Raw genomic sequence first — 26,731 nt, forward strand, 5'->3', positions numbered from 1 at the left:
TTTGACAAAAGTCACAAATGATAAATATGTGACCACTGCATGGTCAAAAAGAAAAAGTTCTACAGGTAGGCAAAAAGAGGGAAACTGTCTATATCAAAAGACACATAAAAGTCGGTAAATATGCTGCTTGCGCCTGAACATAGATAAAAAAAATGCTCTAAAAGCAATGATAAATCTCCCCCTTTATCTCTTAGCTAGAAACTTTTTATAACAACATATTTGAAAGGAAAAGAACTATGGATTTTCCAAGCTGAGCTTTTCAAGGAGGTGCAGCTGAGTTTCTCAAGTGCCACAGCTTGGCATGGCTCCTTGCTCTTCTTCTCCTCCAGTCCCTACGTGATTGATATTCAGAGCCCTAAATGTCATTCAAGAAGACGCTACGAGGAGTGTTAAGCTGTAGAACTTGAGCAGCTCGGCCCCGCCTTCTTGACACCTGGCTTAGAAATAGAAAGGCTATTTGTTAAGTTTAGAAACCACCATCAGCTCAGGAAAGATAGTTTGCTTTCATACCCTAACAGCTCTCCAATGGTGTCTAAAGATTTCCTTTACTTGTAGTGATTATGATATGGTGTTCAGAGACTTGATCCGACAGCTAAACGCTTGTCATAAGAAGATATTTGAAAGGAGTAGAAGTACACATTTACGGAGAGCCTGCTCCTCTTTGGTAAACACAACATTGAAAACTCATACCAGGAGTGGGTTCAAACCCACACGGATACATATCCATTGGATCTTAAGTGCAACACCTTAACCACTCGGCCATCCTGGTGGATGAGAAAAGCCTCCGTGCAGATCATTGTGACTAAGATTTTCACTTCTAAAATAAAATAATTTCTTGAACATCTTTTCAATAAAAAACTATTGAAAGTAAAATAAAACTGTTGTGAGAGCATATTTGAAGTGGAAGAGATCAAGGATTGTTACAGGAGATCAACTGTTTACCAAGATGATGCAAGTTACTCAGGAAACCTTCTTCTTTAGAACACTTTGGAGAATGCGAAGGTTAAAACTCATACCAGGAGTGGGGTTTGAACCCGCGCGGATACAAATCCATTGGATCTTAAGTCCAACGCCTTAACCACTCGGCCATCCTGGTGGACTGTAAGTTTAAGCTCTTTGAGAATGCATGCTATTGTAGATCATTGTGAGTGAGTTTTTTTTTTTTTTTTTGCTTTAAATATGCTCTTGCAACTACTATATTGACCAGATGGTCAATGGCGTATACGTAAAAAAAAAAAAAAAGTCCAAAACTGCGTATATTTTGCCATTTTGTATACCCTAAAAAATGTTGAAAAAGCAATCAAAAAGTCCCATCAAAACAAAAATAATACCAATAAAAACTATAGATCACAGCACAAAAAAATTGCCCTCATACATCCTCATATACAGAAAAATAAAAAAGTTATAGGGGTCAGAAGAGGACAATTTTAAAGTAGAAATTTTCGTTCAGAAAGTTATAATTTTTTAACAGAAGTAAAACAAAATCAAACCTATATAAATTGGCCATTTTAATCGTATGGACCTACAGAATAAAGATAACGTGTCATTTTTACCAAAAAGTGCACTGCGTACAAACGTAAAATTACAAATCATAAAATTACAAAATACATTCATGCATGATCACGGGCGTCCCCAGCTGTGGGACTCCTGCGATCAGGCATCTTATCCCCTATCCTTTGGATAGGGGATAAGATGTCTAAGCACCGGAGTACCCCTTTAATGAAAGGAATAAAATGGAATCAATGAGGCACAACAAAAGACAGTAGCACTGAACTCATTCACCATTATCTCAATTGCATGAAAGTTGTCCATGTATGTGGACCAGGATGGCTGAGTGGTTAAGGTGTTGGACTTAAGTTCCAATGGATTGGTATGTATGGGGATTCAAACCCCACCCCTGGTATTAGTTTTAACCTTGGCAGTCTTCAAAGTGTTCCAAAGAAGAACGTTCACTGAGTAACTTGCATCATCTTGGTAAACAGTTGGAAGGAGATTTATCATTCTTTTCAAACGTATGCCTTTCATATGACAATTTTTTTTTAACGTACTTTTACTTACATGCGACCTATTTATCCAATAGTCACACGACCTTGATGAATAAATCACACGTAAGCAAAACCCGGGAAACCCGCTTATAAAAGCATTTTTTAAAGCAGAAAAGTTTTCCCTTATGTTAATAGCCAAAGTTCTTTATCTACCCTTTATTACCAGTAGCGTTGCTAGAGAGTGATGGGGAGAGGGGCGTACCGCATTGGGTGACACCCTGACTGGCCGGCCAAGCACTAAATAGCTGCACTCCAACTATTCTGCAACAACCCATCTACCCTCCTCAGAAATGAAAAAATATTAAAAACATACTATGCCGCACCATGAATATCCGTACTCTGGAGGCTTTTTTGTTTAATTTTGAGCCCGCATTTTGTGACGTTGGTGGGCGGAGTCTTACGTCGCTGCACTAAGGTCGGAGTTTACGTCAGGAAGGAAGACAGCGCAGCACCAACAGGCACATAAACAATAGTGAAGCCACCCAAAAAAATAAAAAATGGCTCGGTACGTTACCCACCCCAAAATGTGCATGAAGCTGTATTACTATGGATGTTTCTTTTTTTTTTTTTTTATAAAAAATGTTAGTGCTACATATGGGTTATTTACGTGGGTTATTTACGTAGTTATTTACGTATGTAAAAATTCTTACACAATTATTTTGTTGCTTATTCTATTTTCACATAACATTAATTAATTTAGTGGGTACGCTAGCACGTACGTGTCCTAAAATTAGCAAGGTGTGTCTTTTCAACCTTAAAATTAAGTTATTAGTTATATAATAATTTTTTTCTATAATTAACATTAATTTTGTAGCTTTGCTTCATGATACAGAACAAGAACAGTTGTTAAAGTGGGTGTTAATTTCCTTTTCTGCGGACTTATGCACTTTCTGTAAGCCAGGTTGGACCTGGAATACATATGCGACTCTTAAATGGAGATGTGACTTTTTTTCCTCATAAATAGCGACTTTAGCATTTGATAAATACATGACCACTGCCATGTAAAAAAATAAATAAAATTACTACTTGAGCAGATTTCAGAAATGTGCTTTGGAATAAGCAAAAATCAAAAAGGAGCAGCATGTATAGAAAAGTCGCACGTGCCTTACGTGCGACTTTTTTACGCAACAAAAATCTACTATGGAGCTTGATAAATCTCCTTCTTGATCTTCTCTAATAACCCTAGTACTCTTCCATTTTAAATATGCTCTTACAACTAGGGATCGACCGATATTGATTTTTAAGGGCTGATACCGATAAGCTGTGGACTTTCCGGGCGATAGCCAATAACTTATACCGATATAAGTTGTCGGCTATTTCATCACCCCCCCCAGCCCTACAAAAGCTGCTGCATATCGATGATTTAACCCCTTAACGACGCAGGACGTATATTTAAGTCCTGCGCCGGCTCCCGCGATATGAAGCGGGATCGCGCCGCGATCCTGCATCATATCGCGTCGGTCCCGGTGCTCATCAACGGCCGGGACCCGCGGCTAATACCACACATCGCCGATCGCGGCGATGTGCGGTATTAACCCTTTAGAAGCGGCGGTCAAAGCTGACCGCCGCTTCTAAAGTGAAACTGAAAGGGACCCGGCTGCTCAGTCGGGCTGTTCGGGACCGCCGCGGTGAAATCGTGGCGTCCCGAACAGCTGACCGGACACCGGGAGGGCCCTTACCTGCCTCCTCCGTGTCCGATCGCCGAATGACTGCTCCGTGCCTGAGATCCAGGCAGGAGCAGTCAAGCGCCGATAATGCTGATCACAGGCGTGTTAATACACTCCAGTGATCAGCATAGGAGATCAGTGTGTGCAGTGTTATAGGTCCCTATGGGACCTATAACACTGCAAAAAAAAATGTAAAAAAAAGTGTTAATAAAGGTCATTTAACCCCTTCCCTAAAAAAAGTTTGAATCACCCCCCTTTTCCCATAAAAAAAATAAAACAGTGTAAAAAAATAAATAAATAAACATATGTGATATTGCCGCGTGCGTAAATATCCGAACTATAAAAATATATCATTAATTAAACCGCACGGTCAATGGCGTACGTGCAAAAAAATTCCAAAGTCCAAAAAAGCGTATTTTGGTCACTTTTTATACCATTAAAAAAATGAATTAAAAGTGATCAAAAAGTCCGATCAAAACAAAAATCATACCGATAAAAACTTCAGATCACGGCGCAAAAAATTAGTCCTCATACCACCCTGTACATGGAAAAATAAAAAAGGTCAGAAGATGACATTTTTAAACGTATACATTTTCCTGCATGTAGTTATGATTTTTTCCTGAAGTGCGACAAAATCAAACCTATATAAGTAGGGTATCATTTTAACCGTATGGACCTACAGAAAAATGATAAGGTGTAATTTTTACCGAAATATGCACTGCGTAGAAACGGAAGCCCCCAAAAGTTACAAAATGGAGGTTTTTTTTTAGATTTTGTCGCACAATGATTTTTTTTCCGTTTCGCCTTGCATTTTTGGGTAAAATGACTAATGTCACTGCAAAGTAGAATTGGTGACGCAAAAAATAAGCCATAATATGGATTTTTAGGTGGAAAATTGAAAGGGTTATGATTTTTAAAAGGTAAGGAGGAAAAAACAAAAGTGCAAAAACGGAAAAACCCTGAGTCCTTAAGGGGTTAAAGCGGGTGCTTTAAATCAATGAACTGCAGCGGCTTTTTTCGGGGCCAGAGACCGCCGCTGCTGCCACCCGCTTCCCTCCCCCTGCCGGACCTGAGTTTAACCACTGCCGCTGCCCCATTGCCTCCCCTATCCCCGGTTTTATAATTACCTGTTCCCGGGGTCCACGCTACCACCGTTGCTGCCCCCCCCCCCCTGCCCAGAGACTGCCGCCACCCGCTTCTCTCCCCCTGCCCCTCCTGAGTTTAACCACTGCCGCTGCCCCATCCTCATCTTTATAATTACCTGTTCTCGGGGTCCGCGCTTCTTCTGGCTCTCGTCCTGAGCTGTCACTGTGCGCACTGACGGTGACGTCGCGTTGAGAACGTCACTGGTCATTGCGCAGCGCACAGCGTAATGCAGGACAGCGCAGGACACCACAGGAGCCACAAGTTGCGCGGACCCCGGGCTCTGGGAACAGGTAGTTATAAAACCGGGGATGGGGGAGGCAATGGGGCAGCTGTGGTGTGGTGGGGAGTGGGGGGGCGGTGTGGTGCGGTGTGCGGGGCATTATCGGCATTACCGGCAAGGTAATTGCCGATACCGATAATGCCCAAAATCGTGATTAACGGCCAAACCGATAATCGGTCGATCTCTACTTACAAATATTTTATTTTCAAAGTTAAAAACTCAGTCACAATGATCTACCATAGCATGCAAGAATTCTTGAACAGTCCACCAGGATGGCCGAGTGGTTAAGGCGTTGGACTTAAGATCCAATGGATTTGTATCTGCGTGGGTTCGAACCCCACTCCTGGTATGAGTTTTAACCTTCATATTCTCCAAAGTGTTCTAAAGAAGAACGTTTCCTGAGTAAGGGTGGGTTCACACTACGTTTTGTCCCATACGGGAGCGCATACGGCAGGAGGGAGCTAAAAGCTCGCGCTCCCGTATGTAACCGTATGCGCTCCCGTATGCCATTCACTTCAATGAGCCGACCGGAGTGAAACGTTTGGTCCGGTCGGCTCATTTTTGCGCCGTATGCGCTTTTACAACCGGACCTAAAACCGTGGTTGACCACGGTTTTAGGTCCGGTTGTAAAAGCGCATACGGCGCAAAAATGAGCCGACCGGACCGAACGTTTCACTCCGGTCGGCTCATTGAAGTGAATGGCATACGGGAGCGCATACGGTTACATACGGGAGTGCGAGGTTTTAGCTCCCTCCTGCCGTATGCGCTCCCGTATGGGAGAAAACGTAGTGTGAACCCAGCCTAACTTGCATCATCTTGGTAAACAGTTGATCTCCTGTAACAATCCTTGATCTCTTCCACTTCAAATATGCTCTCACAACAGTTTTATTTTAGAAGTGAAAATCTTAGTCACTATGATCTGCAATAACATACATAGTTAAGTGCTGGACTTAAGATCCAATGGATATATATCTGTGTGGGTTCGAACCCCACTCCTGGTATGAGTTTCTAATGTGGTCTTTACCAAAGAAAAGCAGGCTCTCCGTAAATGTGTAAGAACTTAGAATAATTCTATTTCTTTCAAATATGTTCTTATGACAAGCATTTAGCTGTCGGATCAAGTCTCTGAACACCATGTCATAATCACTACAAGTAAAGGAAATCTTTAGACACCATTGGAGAGCTGTTAGGGTAAGAAAGCAAACTATCTTTCCTGGAGCTGATGGTGGTTTCCAAACTTCACAAATAGCCTTTCTATTTCTAAGCCAGGTGTCAAGAAGGCGGGGCCGAGCTGCTCAAGTTCTACAGCTTGGCACTCCTCCTCATTCACCTGCTAGCCTCTTCTTGAAAGACATTTAGGGCTCTGAATATCAATCACGTAGGGACTGGAGGAGAAGAAGAGCAAGGAGCCATGCCAAGCTGTGGCACTTGAGAAAGTCAGCTGCACCTCCTTGAAAAGCTCAGCTCGGAAAATCTTGGTAAACAGTTGAACTCTTATAATAACCATAGTTCTTTTCCTTTCAAATATGTTGTTATAACAAGTTTCTAGCTAAGAGATAAAGTCTCTGAATAGCATAACCTAGTGGTCTTTTCTAAAGATGCAGTTTTCAGGAGAGGTTTGGCTGGATTAGAAAAATATGATCAAAGTATTGAAAGTAATGGGCCATTTTATTACTATTGGTGCTCTTCTGCACCCCATTAAAATATTTTAAAGGTATCCAAAAACTAATCTCTATTTTTACCCAGGAAATCTCTGACCATACTATGATGTTTCCAAACAACTCTGTGGTTAACAGTGGTTCTTTGTGGAATGTTTGTGTTCAACACTTAATGAAAGGAATAAAATGGAATCAATGAGGCACAACAAAAGACCGTAGCACTGAACTCATTCACCATTATCTAAATTGCATGAAAGTTGACCAGGCACATGGACCAGGATGGCCGAGTTGTTCAGGCGTTGGACTTAAGATTCAATGGATATGTATCTATATGGGTTTGAACCCCACTTCTGGTGTGAGTTTTAACCTTGGCATTTTCCAAAGAAAAATGTTCACTGAGTAACATTTTGGTAAACAGTTGATCTTCTGCAATAACCCTAGTGCTCTTCCACTTTAAATATGCTCTTGCAACTATTTTATTTTCAAAGTGGAGGAGTACTAGGGTTATTACAGAAGATCAACTGTTTACAAAGATGATACAAGTTACTCAGTGAACATTCTTCTTTGGAAAATGCCAAGATTAAAACTCATACCAGGAATGGGGTTCAAACTCATACAGATACATATCCATTGGATCTTAAGTCCAACACCTTAACACCTCAGCCATCCTGGTCCACATACATGGACAACTTTCATGCAATTTAGATAATGGTGAATGGGTTAAGTGCTACTGTCTTTTGTTGTGCCTCATTGATTCCATTTTATTCCTTTCATTAAGTGTTGTACACAAACATTCCACAAAGAACCACTGCCAACCACTGAATTGTTTGGAAAAATCATAGTATGGTCAGAGATTTCATAGAGATTAGTTTTTGGATACCTTTAAAATATTTTTAAAGGGGCACAGAAGAGCACCAATAGTATAATGGTCCATTACTTTCAATAACTAGGGTTATTATAAGAGTTCAACTGTTTACCAAGATTTTTTGAGCTGAGCTTTTCAAGGAGGTGCAGCTGAGTTTCTCAAGTGCCACAGCTTGGCATGGCTCCTTGCTCTTCTTCACCTCTAGTCCCTACGTGATTGATATAGGCCATAGCAGTAGATGGTGACCCCGGACCGGAGGAGCGGTGGTCGGAACACTGAAGTAGGGCATTAAACAAGCATACAGCCTCCAGCCATACACTGTATATGGCTGGAGGCTATATGTCTGTGGGGGAACTGTACTGCTCCTACTGTGGGGAGCTATACTGCACCTACTGTGGGGAACTATACTGCACCTACTGTGGGAAACTATACTGCACCTACTGTGGGGAACTATACTGCACCTACTGTGGGGAACTATACTGCACATAATGTTAGTAAACTATACTACACCTAATGTGGGGGAACTATACTGCCAACCTAATGTGGGGGGAACTGTACTGCCAACCTAATGTGGGGGAACTGTACTGCACCTAATGTGGGGAACTATACTGCCAACCTAATGTGGGGGAACTGTACTGCACCTAATGTGGGGAACTATACTGCACCTTATGTGGGGGAACTATACTGCACCTAATGTGGGGGAACTATACTGCACCTAATGTGGGGGAACTATACTGCACCTAATGTGGGGAACTGTACTGCACCTAATGTGGGGAATAGTGTTGCTCACGAATATTCGCAATTCGAATATTATTCGCGAATATCGCATATTCGCGAATTCGCGAATTTCGCGAATATAGCGCTATATATTCGTAATTACGAATATTTTTTATTTTTTATTTTTTTCACAGTACACATCACAGTGATCACCCCTCTCTGCTTCCAGCTTGTGTGGTGTAAAGAAGGCTGTAATACTACTGTGTGAGACTGGCGCGCAGAAATTCGCATATGCGAAAATTAGCATATGCTAATTTTCGCATATGCGCATTTTCACGTATGCTGATTTTGTATATACTAATATTCACATATGTTAATTTTCGCATACGCGAATGTTCGCATATGCGAAAATAAAACAAGAATATAACGAATATGCGAATATTCGCGAATATATGACGAATATTTGTCCATATATTCGCGAATATTCGCGAATTCGAATATGGCCTATGCCGCTCAACACTAGTGGGGAACTGTACTGTATATAATGTGGGGAACTGTACATAATGTGGGGGAACTGTACTGCACCTATTGTGGGGGAACTGTACTGCACAGTCTTGTGCAGGGGGGCATGGGGTCTTGGGAAAAGGGGGGGCATGTGAAGTATTTTACAAAAGGGGCATGGGGTGTTGTGCAGGGAGGGCATGTTTTTTTTTGATGCGGCCCACATAAACTCAACCCTTGTTTTTTTGGCCCATGTTAGCCTTTGACATGCTTGTCTTACACGTTTACTGAGAGCCTGCTCCTCTTTGGTAAAGACCACATTAGAAACTCATACCAGGAGTGGGGTTCAAACCCACACAGATATATATCCATTGGATCTTAAGTCCAACACCTTAACCACTTGGCCATCCTGGTGGATGATATAAGTCACTATGTATGTTATTGCAGATCATAGTGACTAAGATTTTCACTTCTAAAATAAAACTGTTGTGAGAACATATTTGAAGTGGAAGAGATCTAGGATTATTACAGGAGATCAACTGTTTACCAAGATGATGCAAGTTACTCAGGAAACCTTCTTCTTTAGAACACTTTGGAGAATATGAAGGTTAAAACTCATACCAGGAGTGGGGTTCGAACCCACGCGGATACAAATCCATTGGATCTTAAGTCCAACGCCTTAACCACTCGGCCATCCTGGTGGACTGTTCAAGAAATCTTTCATGCTATGGTAGATCATTGTGACTGAGTTTTTTTTACTTCAAATCTGCTCTTGCAACTATTTTATTTTCAAAGTAAAAAACTCAGTGAAATATTTTCATGAACTATTTTCTTCCGAACTATCTTCCGTCACAAAATAATGTCTGTTATCAATAACGGACTATAATGGATTCAAACGGCTATTAAAAAATACCATAGACTATAATGGGATTTTCTAACGGACGTTTGGGTTTTGTTACTGCCGTTTTCAGCAGGTTTTCAGAGGGAACTTTATAGGGATGTTTAAAAACGGAGAATTTTAAGGCAAGACAAAACGCTCCTATTATGCTTATATGACTTCTTTACTGACACAGCAGCAAACATATATTGTATATAATAAAAGAAAAAACGTTTTACATATGTAATGCATATAACCATGAAACCTAGGACGCAACCTAGTATGCTATATGGATCCTCCAATCAGTCCACAGCCCAGGTAATAAAGGTAATCCACACACAGGTACCTTCCTCTTCTTTGCTGCTCAGCAGTTCAGATAAGTACTCTCTGTTATTTGAAAAAAAAAAAAATATTTTGTGCTTCACTTTTTCAAATTTGCTCTAATATTTCATTTTTAAAAAATTATTATTTTCATTATTTCTTAATTTAATTTATTTTATTACTTAATTATTATTTAATTTAATTTATTTAATTTATCTACTTCATTCATTTTATTTTGCTATAATCTTCTTTCAGTTCATACATATAATTGTCTTTTTCAAGACAATTGATTCATATACTGTAATTTCGCCATCTTTTTCTTCCTTGCTTTCATATTATACTCAACAGTATAATGTTTCAGCATTAGCCTTCTTCTAAATTTATATATATACTTACCGCTGGGGGTTTTTTCCCACTAACCCCGTTCTCTACACCTGGTCACCTTCATCCCGGCTTTGTCCCCTGTTCGTTCCCTCGGCTTGCGCCTTTCCTATTCTTCGCATAACCGCCGCCATCTTAGGTGCCGCTCGAGCGCGTCTCTCGCGAAGTCTCGCGATACCCGGCAGTGAGGTGATCTCCTGTCAGGGTGAACGAGATTTCCGTCATTCTCCTCAGAGCGACGGAGCGAGTAGCAGCACACAGTGACTTAACGTTACATTGTTACCTCACAACTGTTCGCCATTATACTTTGTATCCTTTTCACTTTCCATTTTAAAAAATTTCTTTCTAGTTTCTCACCTACTGTGTTAGACTACCATCTAGTGACTGTAATATATATTACAAGCTGAAGGGAAAAACTTTTTCCCTCAGCGTATTACCCCTCCATAACCAATTGACTTTGCCATAAATACAAATGTATATATGTATGTATGTGTGTAGGTTTATATAGGTGTATATACTTATATATACTTATATATTAATTAATTAATTTTTCTCAATTTACAAATGCTTGATAATTATTTATTTAATTAATTAATATACTAGTGGATATTATTCAACATTATTGTTTTTTCCTTCACCTTTTCTCACAGTATATTTCTCTCATTGTATACCTACATTATCTTTATTCTCAACATGTCTGAGGAAAATAAAACTGTATCTGATCCTTCACAGGATCGTATTCAAGCAATGGTGGACGCATCTGTGTCCAAATCGGTTCAAGCAGCGATTGTTACCTTGCAAGACACAATCACAAAATCCATGAACCTGGTTTTGGCACGTGCCACCCTTCAAAACCCCTCAGATTTACCACCCCAAACTCCATCTGACCAATACTGGTCGCCCAAAGAATCAGTCTCTGAACTGGCTAAGGGCTTTAAAGGACCTGGAAAGTCCAAATCAAAGAGACGACATTTGTCTGTTGATCCTTATTCCAAACCTACTAGATACACTTTAGAATCTCATGCCCCCTCCAAATCACAGGCAAATGACTCCGTCCCTATAAGGGGAATTAACCAGTCAGATAATTCTTCTTCCACCCTAGAAGAGGCTCACTCCTCTAAAGGGAAAAAAGTGGACTTTAGATCCAAACCAGACTCCTTTAGAGAGTCCTCATCTGAAGATTCTGATCACTCAGACATTGAGGATGTGGACGATATTTTATATATCTCTGAGGAAGGTGGCTCAGACCATGACGACCCTGCTCTGCAGGACGACACCAAAACAGGTGATTCTAATGACCCCTTTTTCGATCCCTCCTTGATTTATCACCCTCGATCAGGGGAATGGTTACCTGAACCTAAGGTGGCTGAATACCTGGCTATGTGGGTATTTAAATCTCTGGACAAGGCTTCTAGGAGCAAATTAAAGTCAGAGTGCCCCCGCCCATCTCTCCCGCATAATTCTTCGGCCACCCCTGAGTTGGACCCTTTACTCAATAAATTTTTATTTAAGACGGGAAAGAACCCAAAGAAAGGGATCGACCGCAGCTTCAAGGCTTGCCAGGACAAACTTATGGACCTGCTAGGTCCATTAACCAAAATTCTCAATTTGGCAGAACTGGCTTCTAACTCAAATACTTCGGTGGATACCGAAACTCTGAAGGGATGGGCTCAAAGAGCCATATGCTTATTCGGCAATGCCAATGCCGCTCTCTCTACAGAGAGAAAGAGGTCTATCCTAATGAAAATAGACCCGCAGTTGACCAATTTGGCCTCTACGGAGCCACCTAATCCTACTAAAGGATTACTCTTTGGAGACGAGTTCATAAAAGAAATGAACAAATACGTGGGCCTGTTTTCGTCTCTAAGTAAGGCACAGGTCTCTATGAAGAAGGTCTTCTCTCAGAAGATTTTTGGAAAGGCTGGAAGAGGCAGGGGCCGCTCTTCCAGCCGCTCAACTCAGTATAGACCCCAATATAGAACCACATATAACCCACCACAACCCTCCTTCACTACACCCACCCCGACACCATTCTTCCCATACAGGGGCAGACCTTGGCGTGCACGAGGACAACGGGGTTACCCACGATCCAGACCATCTTCAGGTAAGACATGTCCAGTGTTCTTCCCTTCATATCCCATTAGGAGGGAGACTTCTACATTTTTTAACAAATTGGAGTATGATTACATCAGACTCCTGGATTCTAAACACAGTCAGGGGTTATCAAATAGAATTTGTTTCACCCCCAATTCAAATGTCTCTCCCTCACCCGATCCAATTCTCCATGACAGACAAAGAACTCATAGATCTAGAAATCAAAGATCTCTTCTCAAAAAGTGCAATCACTCCAATCCCCTATCATTCTACAGGCTATCTCAGCAATCTCTTTTTAGTCAAAAAGAAAGATGGCGGTCACAGACCGGTCATCAATCTGAAATCCCTCAACAACCTGGTTGTATATCGTCATTTCAAGATGGAGGGAATTCACCTCCTAAGAGATATTTTAATGAAAAACGATTGGCTCGCCAAAATAGATCTGAAGGACGCTTACCTTACGGTTCCAATCCATCCTTCATCCCAAATTTTCCTTCAGTTCCTATGGAACAACCAAAGGTGGCAATTCACTTGCCTCCCATTCGGCCTATCATCAGCACCTTGGTGCTTCACAAAACTTCTCAAACCGGTGATTGCATTACTCAGAGGTCGCGGGGTTCGCCTTATAATATACCTCGACGACATTCTTCTTATGGCTCAATCCAAGGAACTTCTATCTCTTCACACGGATTGGACTATGTCTCTCTTAACCCATTTGGGTTTCCTCATAAACTTCGAAAAATCAGTTCTTATCCCATCACAAGAAATCGAATTTCTGGGTTTTCTGATCAACACCCAATCAACTACCTTAAGTCTTCCATCCAGGAAATTAAAGACTATCAGGAAGGAGATTCGTCAAGTTCTTCGCAAGGACTTGATCTCCCTGAGAACGATAGCCCGCATAGTGGGTCTTCTGGCTGCTTCCATTCAAGCTATATTTCCAGCCCCCCTCCACTACAGAGCTCTTCAACGGTTGAAAATTCACCATCTAAGAGAGGGGCTGGGTTATTCAGACGACATCCGTCTATCTTCCGAAGCCAGAGAGGAACTTCTCTGGTGGCTCGTCCACATAGAATCCTGGAACGGAAAAGCGATCTTCCATCCAAATCCGGATTTAATCATAGAATCCGATGCGAGTCTTTCTGGATGGGGCGCTCATTGTGGACCTCTTTCGACCGGAGGGAAATGGTCTCCCTCGGAATCTACTCTACACATAAATTGCCTGGAACTCCTGGCAGGTTTCTTTGCTTTAAAGAGCTTTGCAAAGAATTCCTCAAATTGTTGCATCCTCCTTCGGATGGACAACATATCTGCTGTCCAATACATCAATCATCTGGGAGGCACGAATTCCAAAATGCTTGCAGATTTTGTCAAAGATTTTTGGCATTTCTGCTTGGACAAAAATATTGTCCTGAAGGCAGAGTATATACCAGGGATTTCCAATTCCATAGCGGACTGGTATTCTCGTTATCTTACAGACAACAGCGACTGGAGACTTCATCCTCCAGTCTTTCAGAGGATCAATTCTTTATGGGGTCCTTTACATCTGGATCTCTTTGCATCTCGACTCAATACCCAACTTCCTCAATTTTTCAGTTGGCGTCCGGACCCAGAAGCGCTGGGAGTGGACGCCTTCCTTCAATCTTGGCCGAGGAAGATCCTCTACGCCTTTCCACCTTTCAACCTTATCCCTCGGGTTCTATTTCAAGTTTTGATTCAGAAAATCACCCTGGTGTTAGTTACACCTCTATGGCCAACTCAATCCTGGTATCCTCAAGTTTTAAGTCTCCTCATCGACTTTCCTCGTCTTCTACCAGCTTTCCCTCATCTTCTCCTAGACCCTCAAGGGAACTTTCATCCTTTGATCTTATCCAACCAACTACCTCTGGTTGCCTGGTTGATATCAGGCCAAACAGACCTGACTTCCATTTTTCTCAATCAACTAAAGACATATTATCAGATGCCTGGGCCCCGGGTACCAGAAAGGCTTACAGATCAGCCTGGGGATTATGGATTCGTTGGTGCAATCAACGGGATGTGGATCCCTTACATGCATCTATTCCCAATATCTTGAATTTTCTTTCTTTTTCATTTGATGAGGGGAAAGCTTACAGAACGATAAATCTCTACCGTTCTGCTATCTCATCAAATCACCCGCCTATTGACTCCATCCCTATTGGCAAACATCCTTTAGTATGCCAATTACTTAAGGGTATTCGATTCAGACGTCCACCTTTACCCAAATATTCAACAACTTGGGATGTCAATCTTATCCTACAAATGTTCACCACCTGGGAGGATAATGATTCTCTTTCTCTTAAACTCCTATCTTTCAAATTAACAGTTCTCCTTTGCCTTATCTCAATCAAACGCATTTCCGACGTTCGTGCTTTAGACATAACACGTAGACAATTTACTCCGCAAGGGGTTCTTTTCTCTATTTTTCGTCGTACAAAAACCAACCTTCAATCTGTGTTCTACCCCTCTTTTCCATATCAAGATAAACTATGCGTTGTCCGTTGTCTGCACTCTTACGAATCTAAAACGGAATCTCTTAGACTTTCTTCTTCATCTCAATTACTTATCTCTTTTTGTAAACCCCACGCTCCAGTTACCTCAACCACACTTGCTAGATGGGTTAGACAGACCATGCAAATGGCGGGTATTGACATCACCAAATTTGGTGCTCATTCTACTAGAGGAGCAGTATCTACAAAAATTTTTCAATCAGGAGCATCCCTTTCAGATTTACTAAAAGCTGCCAATTGGTCCTCCGAGTCTACTTTTAAAACTTTTTATTTCAGACCCGAATCTCATGTTTCTATGGTATTATTATAATGTTATTATTATGCATATTTATATGTTTTTAGACACATGATTGTATTTTATATCTAGCTTTAAACTAGCATAATAGGAGCGTTTTGTCTTGCCTTAAAATTGGGAATTTTCCTATCCATTGTGACGGAAAATTTGGATTTTAATAAAGACAAAACGCGAGTATTATCCCTCCCTTTATGTAATACACCCATCCCTATAACTATTTTGTTCTTTATTTCCAATAGTACAACAATAACCCATCAGTTTTCTTCATCTGCAACCTCTTCGTATGGTGGATTTGATGAGACTACGTCTTCAACGCCTCCGAACTTCGTTCCCTCGTTGTTTTCAGAAGCTTTCATGTTCATCGTCTTCAGTTCTATCTTTCGTGTCTAAGTTACTTCTTCTACAGACTATCCAGTTCACAGCAAAGAAGAGGAAGGTACCTGTGTGTGGATTACCTTTATTACCTGGGCTGTGGACTGATTGGAGGATCCATATAGCATACTAGGTTGCGTCCTAGGTTTCATGGTTATATGCATTACATATGTAAAACGTTTTTTCTTTTATTATATACAATATATGTTTGCTGCTGTGTCAGTAAAGAAGTCATATAAGCATAATACTCGCGTTTTGTCTTTATTAAAATCCAAATTTTCCGTCACAATGGATAGGAAAATTCCCAATTTTGTAGTGTGAAAGAAGCGTTAGTGTAAAGGTAAAAAAAAAAAAAAACTGAAAAATTCCCTCCCTCCAGTAAAAATGTTAATTGGCCCTTTTTCCCATTCCCCCCCCCCCCCCCCTAAAAGTAATAAACATATTTGATATCGCCACATGCGTAAATATCTGAATTATTAAAATATAATGTTAATGATCCCATTCAGTGAACGGAGTGAACGTAAAAAAAAAAAAATCCAAAATTGCTGCTTTTTTGTAATATTTTATTCCCCCAAAAATGTTATAAATAATGTATTAAAGTTTTATATATGCAAATCTGGTATCAATAAAAAGTACAGATCACGGCACAAAAAATAAGCCCTCATACCGCCACTTATATGGAAAAGTAAAAAAAAAGTTATAGGCGTGGCCTCACTGCCCCCTCACTGCCATCTGCTCACATCTCTCCTAGCATTAGCTAAACTACAACTCCCAGCTTGTCCTCACTGACAGTAGCGGGACACAAGCTGACAGTGGGAGGATTTTTCCTCCAGCTGTGAGCCCTGCGCTCACAGCTGTCAATCAAGGAAGTGTGTCCATGACGTAGGTAATGATGCATGGACACAGCAGGCTGGGCTGGCGTTAGGGCGGGGAAAACCAGGCAATTGCCTAGTGCCCCCATCCCCCAGGGGGCCCCCTGCCGGCTGCTCAGTAGGGGGGGCAACTGTTTTAAAGTGGCCGCAGCGCCGGCTGCTTGTTAAAGATATGCAGCCCGGCCACAGCCACTTTAAAACCGTGACCAGCGGCGGTCCCGGACACCACTTCTTTTTCTATTCTTCATATTTCCTTATCTGGCCACGCTTGGCAGGCTCAGGTAATGCGGCGGGTCTTTTGGGCTGTGTGGATAATATGATGAGTGATGTCTCCTGCCAGCTCCTCTGCGCGGCGTCAGGGACGTCACTCATCATTTCCTGCAGCGCCGGCTGGACTGCTAAACTTAAGCAGCCGCGGCTGCAGGAAGTGATGAGTGACATCACTGATGCCGCGCAGAGGAGCCGGCAGGAGACTTCACTCATCATATTATCCACACAGCCCAAAAGACCCGCCGCATTACCTGAGCCTGCCGAGCGTGGCCAGGTAAGGAAATATGAAAAATAGAAAAAGTAGGGGGAGAGGGGAGGGGAGCAATGAGCAGGGGGACTATGTGGGGGAACTATACTGCACCTGATATGGGGGAACTACACTGCCAATCTAATGTGGGGGGACTATACTGCCATCCTAATGTGGGGGAACTATACTGCCAACCTAATGTGGGGGGAACTATACTGTCAACCTAATGTGAGGGAACTACAACCTAATGTGGGGGAACTATACTGCCAACCTAATGTGGGGGGAACTACAACCTAAGGTGGGGGGAACTATACTGCCAACCTAATGTGGGGGGAACTATACTGCCAACCTAACGTGGAGGGAACTATACTGCCTACCTAATGTGGGGAAACTATGCTGACAACCTAATGTGGGGGGAACTATACTGCCAAACTATTGTGGGGGGACGGACTATACTGCCAACCTAATGTGGGAGGGGGGACTATACTGCCAACCTAACATGGGGGGAACTATATGGCTGCCTACCTAATGTGGGGAAACTATGCTGACAACCTAATGTGGGGGGAACTATACTGCCAACCTAATGGTGGTGGTCGGGGGGGGGGGGGGGGGGACTATACTGCCAACCTAATGTGGGGGAACTATACAAAAATATAAAATTGTATTATTCTGATCCCTATAACTCTTTTATCTTTCTGTATATGGGGATGTGAGGGTAATTTTTTGCGCTTTGATTTGTAGTTTTTCTCGGTACCATTTTTGTTTTGAGGGGACTTTTCAATTGCTTTTTAGATATTTTTTTATGGTATTTGAAGTGACCTAAAATGTGCAAATCTGGTTAGTGCACTATTACAACTTTTGGGGCCCCTATTTTGATTTTGCCTAGGGCCACTCTAAGCCTAAAACCGGCCCTGACAGCAGGACTAGTATGTGTCCAAGCAGGCAGCGGGGGCAGTTGTTTGACTGGCTTTTTCAGTATGAAATACTGAGAATTTTCCAATTAAAGCAATTACAAAACCTATTGGTTATACCTGCTTTACAACATATCAAAAGTTTTTGCATCTAACAGTGCCCATTTAAAGGGTACCTCTCATCAAATAAACTTTTGCTATATTTTAGATTAATGAATGTTGAATAACTTTCCAATAGCATGTTAATGAAAAATATGCTTCTTTCTATTGTATTTTTCCTGATCAGTCCTGTCAGCAAGCATTTCTGACTCATGCTGGAGTCCTAAACACTCAGAGCTGCCAGCCTGCTTTGTTCACAGCCAAACAGGCTATTAAAAAAGCAGGCTGGCAGCTCTGAGTGTTCTCCTTTGTGAACAAAGCAGACTGGCAGCTCGTAGTGTTTAGGACTCCAGTATGAGTCTGAAATGATTGCTGCCAGGACTGGTAGGGAGACTTCTTCAAAGTGGAAAATTAAATAGCAAGAAGCATATTTTTTAATAACATGCAATAGTAAAGTTATTCTGCATACATTAATCTATAATATATCAAAAGTTTTTTTGATGAGAGGTACCCTTTAAGGCCAAAATGGGCTGAGTCCTCAAAGGGAAAACTTTATTTTTTTAAATGAACTGGTGTCAGAAAGTTAAACAGATTTGTAAATTACTTCTATTAAAAAAAATCTTAATCCTTTTAGCAGCTGTATGCTACAGAGGAAATTCTTTACTTTTTGCATTTCTTTTTTGTCTTGTCCACAGTGCTCTCTGCTGACACCTCTGTCCATGTCAGAAACTGTCCAGAGTAGCATAGGTTTGCTATGGGGATTTTCTCCTGCTCTGGACAGTTCCTGATACAGGCATTAGGTGTCAGCACTGTGGACAAAACAAAAAAGAAATTCAAAATTAACCTCTTCAGGACGTGGGGCGTATGCATAAGCCCTGCATCCCGAGTCCTTAAGGACATAGGGCGTATGCATACGCCTGTGTGAATTCCGGTCCCCGCCGCTAGCCGGTTGGGGACCGGACCAGGATACCTGCTGGAATCATTCAGCAGGCATCCTGGCACATCGCCGAGGGGGGGTCCTGAGACCCCCCCATGTTGGCGATCGCAGAAAATCGCATGTCAATTCAGACATGCGATTTTCTGCTATTCCAGGCTGATCGGGTCTCTGGTGACCCGATCACCCAGAAAATAGGGATGATCGGAGCTGTCAGCCCGCTGTCACGCCCCCTTCCCATACACTTTTGTTGAGGGGGCGGGCGTGACGTCACGATGGGGCGGCCTCAAACACGGAAGCCCGCACACAGCGTCCGGAGTAATAAACTTCCGGACGCTGGGAGTGGAGCTCCGGAAGACCAGTGGAGAACCCCTTTAAGTGTTTGTTCATATGTAAGCTCTAGCTATGTGGCATTTATGTGATTTTGCATATATCCAATGAGTATATTTATTTCTGTATACTGACGTGTTTACTTAGAACTTTTTCTTCATGTTGAATTTATGCTCTTGCTCATAAGAAACCGTTATCCATGTTCACCTCATGTTGAACTTATGTCCCTGTTCACATGAAGCTGCTATCTATGTCAATCTATGCTGTTGTATATACATTCAGTCCTTTTGAGAGGACATTATTATATATTTTGTCTTTAACCCCTTAAGGACCGGGGGATTTTCCGTTTTTGCATTTTCGTTTTTTGCTCCTTGCCTTTAAAAAATCATAACTTTTTCAATTTTGCACCTAAAAATCCATATGATGGCTTATTTTTTGCGCCACCAATTCTACTTTGTAATGACGTCAGTCATTTTGCCCAAAAATCTACATTGAAACGGAAAAAAAAATCATTGTGCGACAAAATTGAAAAAAAAAACGTTGTTTTGTAACTTTTGGGGGCTTCCGTTTCTACGCAGTACATTTTTCGGTAGAAATGACACCTGATCTTTATTCTGTAGGTCCATACGATTAAAATGATACCCTACTTATATAGGTATGATTTTGTCGGACTTCTGGAAAAAATCATAACTACATGCAGGAAAATTAATACGTTTAAAATTGTCATCTTCTGACCCCTATAACTTTTTTATTTTTCCGTGTATGGGGCGGTATGAGGGCTAATTTTTTGCGCCGTGATCTGAAGTTTTTAATGGTACCATTTTTGCATTGATAGGACTTATTGATCGCTTTTTATTCATTTTTAAATTATATAAAAAGTGACCAAAAATGCACTATTTTGGACTTTGGAATTTTTTTGCGCGCACTCCATTGACCGAGCGGTTTAATTAATGATATATTTTTATAATTCGGACATTTCCGCACGCGGTGATACAATATATGTTTATTTTTATTTACACTGTGTTTTTTTTTTATTGGAAAAGGGGGGTCATTCAAACTTTTAATAGGGGAGGAGTTAAATGATCTTTATTCACTTTTTTTTTCCACTTTTTTTTTGCAGTGTTATAGGTCCCATAGGGACCTATAACACTGCACACACTGATCTCCTATGCTTATCACTCGTTTCTCATAAGAAACCAGTGATCAACGATTCTGGTGCATGACTGCTCATGCCTGGATCTCAGGCACTGAGCAGTCATTCGGCGATCGGACAGCGATGAGGCAGGAAGGGGCCCTCTCGCTGTCCTGTCAGCTGTTCGGGATGCCCGAACAGCCCGACTGAGCTAGCCGGGAACTTTCACTTTTAGCCGTGCGGCTCAGCTATTAGAGGCGGGACCCGCGCTATTAGAGGCGGGTCCCGGCTTCACTATGACGCCGGGCCCGCCGTGATATGATGCGGGGTTACTGTGTAACCCCGCGTTATATCAGAAGAGCAGGACCAAGGACGTACCGGTACGTCCTTGGTCCTTAAGGGGTTAAAGGAGAACTCCAGAACATAAAAATTGTCCCCCATAGTGCCGGCAGTAAAAAAATAAAGATGTACATACCTTCCTCCGCTCCCCCGGGGCCTCCTGTAACCATCTCCGGTCTCCGCCACGATCCACTTCCTGGTTGCCGGTGGTCGGATGAGTCATACTGCACTCAGCCAATCACCGGCCGCAGTGAAGTCCTGACTCGGCCGACGATAGGCTGAGCGGCAGTGTGACGTTTTCGGCCCCGGCCGCAGGTGTCGGTGTAGTGAAGAATTTTGTGTCCTGAAGTGTTTTCACACTGCCGCTCAGCCTATCGCCGGACGAGTCGGACTTCGTTGCGGCTGGTGATTGGCTGAGTGCAGTATGACTCATCGACCACCGGCAACCAGGAAGAAGATCGCGGCGGAGACCGGAGCCGGTTACCGGAGGCCCCGGGGGAGCGGAGGAAGGTATGTACATCTTTATTTTTTTTACTGCCGGCAGTATGGGCCACAATTTTTATATTCCGGAGTACTATTTAAGTACCTTTAAGTATTATTGTTTTAACATCTTTTTATTGTATAGGAATTGTGTATATACTTTATTTTGATATGCTATGTTGCTTTAATTGTTGTATTAATGATTCTACCACTAAGGGGTTAACATCACCCGGTATATAACCAGGTGTATGTTACCCATGTGAAATGCCTGATGAAGCCGCACATCCACAGCAAAACGCGTTGCATGTTTTATACAATAAAGCTACTCAAGTACACGTGGCTCCGCTTCTTCTATTCCAGACAGCGCCAGTTGATCCTGTTTGCCTCTGAAGTCCTCCTTTATATTACATTTTCCTTATAAGCAGAGAGCTTCAAAGTTCGAAAAATGCGAAATTTTCTAATTTTTCATAAAATTTTCTAATTTTTCACCAAGAAATGATGCAGGTACTGATGAAAATGTACCACTAACATAAACTAGAATATGTCATGTAAAAAATAATTTCTGAATCAAATTCATAAATAAAAGCATCCCAGAGTTATTAATGCTTAATCCCTTGGGGACTCAGGGTTTTTCCGTTTTTGCACTTTCGTTTTTTCCTCCTCACCTTTTAAAAATCATAACCCTTTCAATTTTGCACCTACAGACTCATATGGGCTTATTTTTTGCGCCAACAATTCTACTTTGTAATGACATCAGTCATTTACCCAAAAATCTGCGGCGGAACAAAAAGAATAAAAATAATCGTGTGACGAAATTGAAGAAAGAAACCCTGCCATTTTATAAATTTTGGGGACTTACGTTTCTACGCAGTATGTTTTTCGGTAAAAATTACACCTTATCGTTATTCAGTAGTTCCATACGATTAAAATGATACCCTACTTGTATAGGTTGGATATTGTGGTACTTCTGAAAAAAATCCTAACTACATGCAGAAAAATTTATATGTAAAAAATTGTCGTCTTCTGACCCCTATAACTTTTTTATTTTTCTGCGTATGGGGCGGTATGAGATCTCATTTTTTGCGCCGTGATCTGAAGGTTTTATCATTTTTTGTTTTGATTGGACTTTTTGATCACTTTTTATTCATTTTTTATGGTATAAAAAGTGACCAAAAATAGGCTATTTTGGACTTTGGAATTTTTTACGTGTACGCCGCTGACAATGCAGTTTAATTAACGATATATATTTATAGTTTGGACATTTACACACGTGGCAATACCACATATGTTAATATTTATTTTTATTTGCAATTTTTTTGTTTTTAATGGAAAAAGAGGGGTGATTTGAACTTTTTTAGGGAAGGGGGTTAAATCCCATTTATTAGCTCTTTTTTTTTAACCCTTTTTTATTTTTTGCAATGTTATAGCCCCCATAGGGAGCTATAACATGCAATACATTGATTGCCAGCACTGTTCAATGCAAAGCCATAGCATTGCACTGATCAGGGTTGGAGCTCAGGCTTGGAGCAATTAATCGCCGATCAGATGTGCCGGAGGCAAGTAAGGGACCCTTCCTGCTGGGTCCTAGCTGATCGGGATATTGCGGTTTCACTGCGGTGGTCCTGATCAGCCCGACTGAGCTGCCAGGAATGCTTTTTTTTAAATACATTTTAGACATGGCAATCAACTTTAATCGCCACGTTTAAAGGGTTAATAGCACGTGTCATCACGATTGGTGATGCGCGCTATTAGCCACGGGTCCCGTATACCATTAGCTGCCGGGACCAACCCGATATGACGCGGGGTTACCGCATGACCCAGCGTTATATCACGGGAGCGGGCACAGGACCTATAGGAACGCCCTGCTTCCCCAAGAGGTTAAAGTGACAGTGGTCAGATTTGCATAAAATCCTCTGGTCCTTAACGACGAAGGACGTATATTTACGTCCTGCGCCGTCTCCCGCGATATGCCGCAGGGTCACGCGGTGACCCTGCGTTATATCGCAGCGGTCCCGGTGGCCATCAATGGCCGGGACCCGCGGCTAATACAGGACATCACCGATCGCGGTGATGCCCTGTATTAACCCTTCAGACGTGGCGATCAAAGCTGACCGCCGCGTCTGAAGCGGAAGTGAAACTATCCCGGCTGCTCAGTCGGGCTGTTCGGGACCGCCGCGGTGAAATCGCTGCGTCCCGAACAGCTTACAGGACATCGGGAGGGCCCTTACCTGCCTCCTCAGTGTCTGATCGGCGAATGACTGCTCCGTGCCTGAGATCTAGGCAGGAGCAGTCAAGCGCCGATAACACTGATCACAGGCATGTTAATACACGCCTGTGATCTGTGTAAAAGATCAGTGTGTGCAGTGTTATAGGTCCCTCTGGGAGCTATAACATTGCAAAAAAATAAGTTTTGAAAGATCACTTAACCCCTTCCCTAATAAAAGTTTGAATCACCCCCCTTTTCCCATTAAAAAAAAATAAAACAGTGTAAATAAAAATAAACATATGTGGTATCGCCGCGTGCGTAAATGTCCGAACTATAAAAAATATACAGTTAATTAAACCGCACGGTAAATGGCGTACACGTGAAAAAATTCCCAAAAATGTATTTTTGGTCACTTTTTATACTATTAAAAAATGAATAAATAGGGATCAAAAAGTCCGATCAATACAAAAATGGCACCGCTAAGAACTTCGGATCACGGCGCAAAAATGAGCCCTCAAACCGCCCTGTAAGTGGAAAAATTAAAAAGTTATAGGGGTCAGGACATTTTTAAACGTATACATTTTCCTGTATGTAGTTATGATTTTTTCCAGAAGTACGACAAAATGAAACCTATATAAGTAGGGTATAATTTTAACCGTATGGACCTACAGAATAATGATAAGGTGTCATTTTTACCGAAATATGCACTGTGTAGAAACGGAAGCCCCCAAAAGTTACAAAATGGCATTTTTTCTTCGATTTTGTCGCACAATGATAATTTTTTTCCATTTCGCTGTAGATTTTTGGGTAAAATGACTAATGTCAGGTAAGGAGGAAAAAAGCGAAAATGCAAAAACTGAAAAACCCTGTGTCCTTAAGGGGTTAAGGTCATAATGGGCTTGGTCCTTAAAGGAGTACTCCACTGGCCAGTGTTCCGGCTGCATTCAGAACATTTAGTTCCGAACGCTGTGCGCGCGCTACGGGGTTGGCCACATTCCCTCAATACAAGTCTCCCATAGACTTTAATTGAGGGGGCGTGGTCTGAGGGCACAAAGGCGCGTGGCCGACCCTCGTAGCACACGCAGCCGGAACACTGGCCAGTGGAGTACCCCTTTAAGGGATTAAACACACCCCTATGCTGTGTCCTGTTGTTCTGGGAGCTGTATGACACATAAATGCAAGGAATGATTGGATAACCTGGGGTCATTAAATAGTGCTGATAGCTGAAAGGTATGCTGGGCTACCCTGATGTCATCACAGTGTTCCCGGTACTATCTCCTTCCATTAAGGCGTCAATACGTGACGTGTTCCTCTTCCTTTCTGCATCGTTGCCAGGTATAGCCACTTTTAGGATTACCCACTAAATCTGCTTAGATGTAACATTGTTCACATGACCTAATCTATCTTGTGATGGATCCCTCCAGTTCTACAGATCTATCTTCTTCTAAAGATGTTGTCCTATGTAAGGTAACATATTACAGCTACATGTCCGCTACTAACCACAACATTTTCTTGTGTAGCATCGGTTTATAAGAAAAAAAATCTAATAATTTAATAGACATGGTGGAGCGACCCAACATCTTTTTCTGAAGTGAATAATGGGCAGCTGCATATTATAGATTTTAAATCAGGTGAGTGGTGTGGTAAAGGGGTTCCCTGGTGGCAGTTTTTTCCTATATATGCCCATTGTGTGGGATATTTAAAAAAAAAAATAAATAAATATTTACAATCCCTCTAAGGTGTATATAATAAGATCTATTTAAAAAAATAAAAATAAATAAAAAAACAGAAATATTGAATTCTAAGGTGTTCTACAGATTTTTGGGATTGAGTTTGTAATCACCATCACTCCACATAAGCTGCCATAGGAATTTTATTTATCTTTTCAGCTGCTTTTTTGAGATGCTGTTTTGTCCTTCGCAGTTTTATCTAGGATTGTAGTGGGACTTGCTGTGCGTTTCTGAGAGTGCATGTATTCAACAAATGATAAAAACCCATCCTTATCCAGATCATCTTCTTCCAGAACTTCATCTGTCATATCTGTGTAAAAATTAAGAATTAGTTCCTGCATCACATATATAGTAACATTAATAATAATAATCATTTATATCGCGCCAACAGATTTCGCAGCACTTTACAATTTTGAGGTTATAAATAAAGACAATTTTAGATAAATGAATGATCAAACCCACTTTGGTCAATATTATTTGTTACAGTCATGGCCAGAAAATTTACCGTTAAAAAAGTTTGTTGCTTCAGTGTTTTTAGATCTGACCGAAGTACAATTCTTAGCATTTCAGATATTTTTAAGCTTTTATTGACAACTACATAAAGATTAGGCAAAGACTCCATCTGTACAGCGTTGGCCCTTCTTTTTCAAAACTTCTGCAATTTGCTTGATATCAGCCGGGCCACATGAATCATCTCAGTATACTTTACTGTTGGTATCACGCGGGACTAGGTAAGTATAGCGCCCCACCCAGGGGACTACTTACAGGGTCAGTGGGGGACTTGTTGGCATCACGCAGGACTAGGTAAGTATAGCGCCCCACCCAGGGTACTACTTACAGGGTCAGTGGGGGACTTGTTGGCTTCATGCAGGACTAGGTAAGTATAGCGCCCCACCCAGGGGACTACTAACAGGGTCAGTGGGGGACTTGTTGGCATCACGCAGGACTAGGTAAGTATAGCGCCCCACCCAGGGGACTACTTACAGGGTCAGTGGGGGACTTGTTGGCATCACACAGGACTAGGTTAGTATAGCACCCCACCCAGGGGACTACTTACAGGGTCAGTGGGGGACACTTTCAAACTATATATCCTCGCCATCCCTGTGGGCAGGAACATCCCCTGGGGATGGTGAGGAAGATTTAAAGGGGTACTCCGTCCCTGGCATCTTATCCCCTATCCAAAGTAACCCTTTAACCATATATATAACTTATTGACACAGATTTTATTTGGTAAAATCAAATGACAGGTTCCCTTTAAGAGGCCAGAGGCAAGTAGGTAGTCAATTTGCTGTCTCATTATACCATATACAGTATATCATATCTATCTTATAGAATTGAGCGGTACTGTTACCTTTAGCCAATGTACAGATATACACGCATGATAAATACTAATGCTGTTTGAACTAAATGAAAAAGGTATGAATATCAGGTAAA

General features: G+C 41.7%; 4 non-coding genes across 4 annotated transcripts; 1 reads left to right on the forward strand and 3 right to left on the reverse strand.

Moving 5' to 3' along the window:
* Positions 1-1,013: 1,013 nt before the first annotated feature.
* Positions 1,014-1,096, reverse strand: TRNAL-UAA (transfer RNA leucine (anticodon UAA)). Its single transcript has one exon. It is a non-coding gene; the product is annotated as a tRNA-Leu (tRNA).
* A 4,308-nt stretch (positions 1,097-5,404) lies between these two features.
* TRNAL-UAA (transfer RNA leucine (anticodon UAA)) lies at positions 5,405-5,487 on the forward strand. The gene has a single exon. It is a non-coding gene; the product is annotated as a tRNA-Leu (tRNA).
* Positions 5,488-9,210: 3,723 nt separating this feature from the next.
* On the reverse strand, positions 9,211-9,293 carry TRNAL-UAA (transfer RNA leucine (anticodon UAA)). Its single transcript has one exon. It is a non-coding gene; the product is annotated as a tRNA-Leu (tRNA).
* Positions 9,294-9,497: 204 nt separating this feature from the next.
* On the reverse strand, positions 9,498-9,580 carry TRNAL-UAA (transfer RNA leucine (anticodon UAA)). The gene has a single exon. It is a non-coding gene; the product is annotated as a tRNA-Leu (tRNA).
* Positions 9,581-26,731: the final 17,151 nt, after the last annotated feature.

Source organism: Hyla sarda, chromosome 3 (genome assembly GCF_029499605.1).
Source record: "Hyla sarda isolate aHylSar1 chromosome 3, aHylSar1.hap1, whole genome shotgun sequence".
Classification (NCBI taxonomy): Eukaryota; Metazoa; Chordata; class Amphibia; order Anura; family Hylidae; genus Hyla; species Hyla sarda.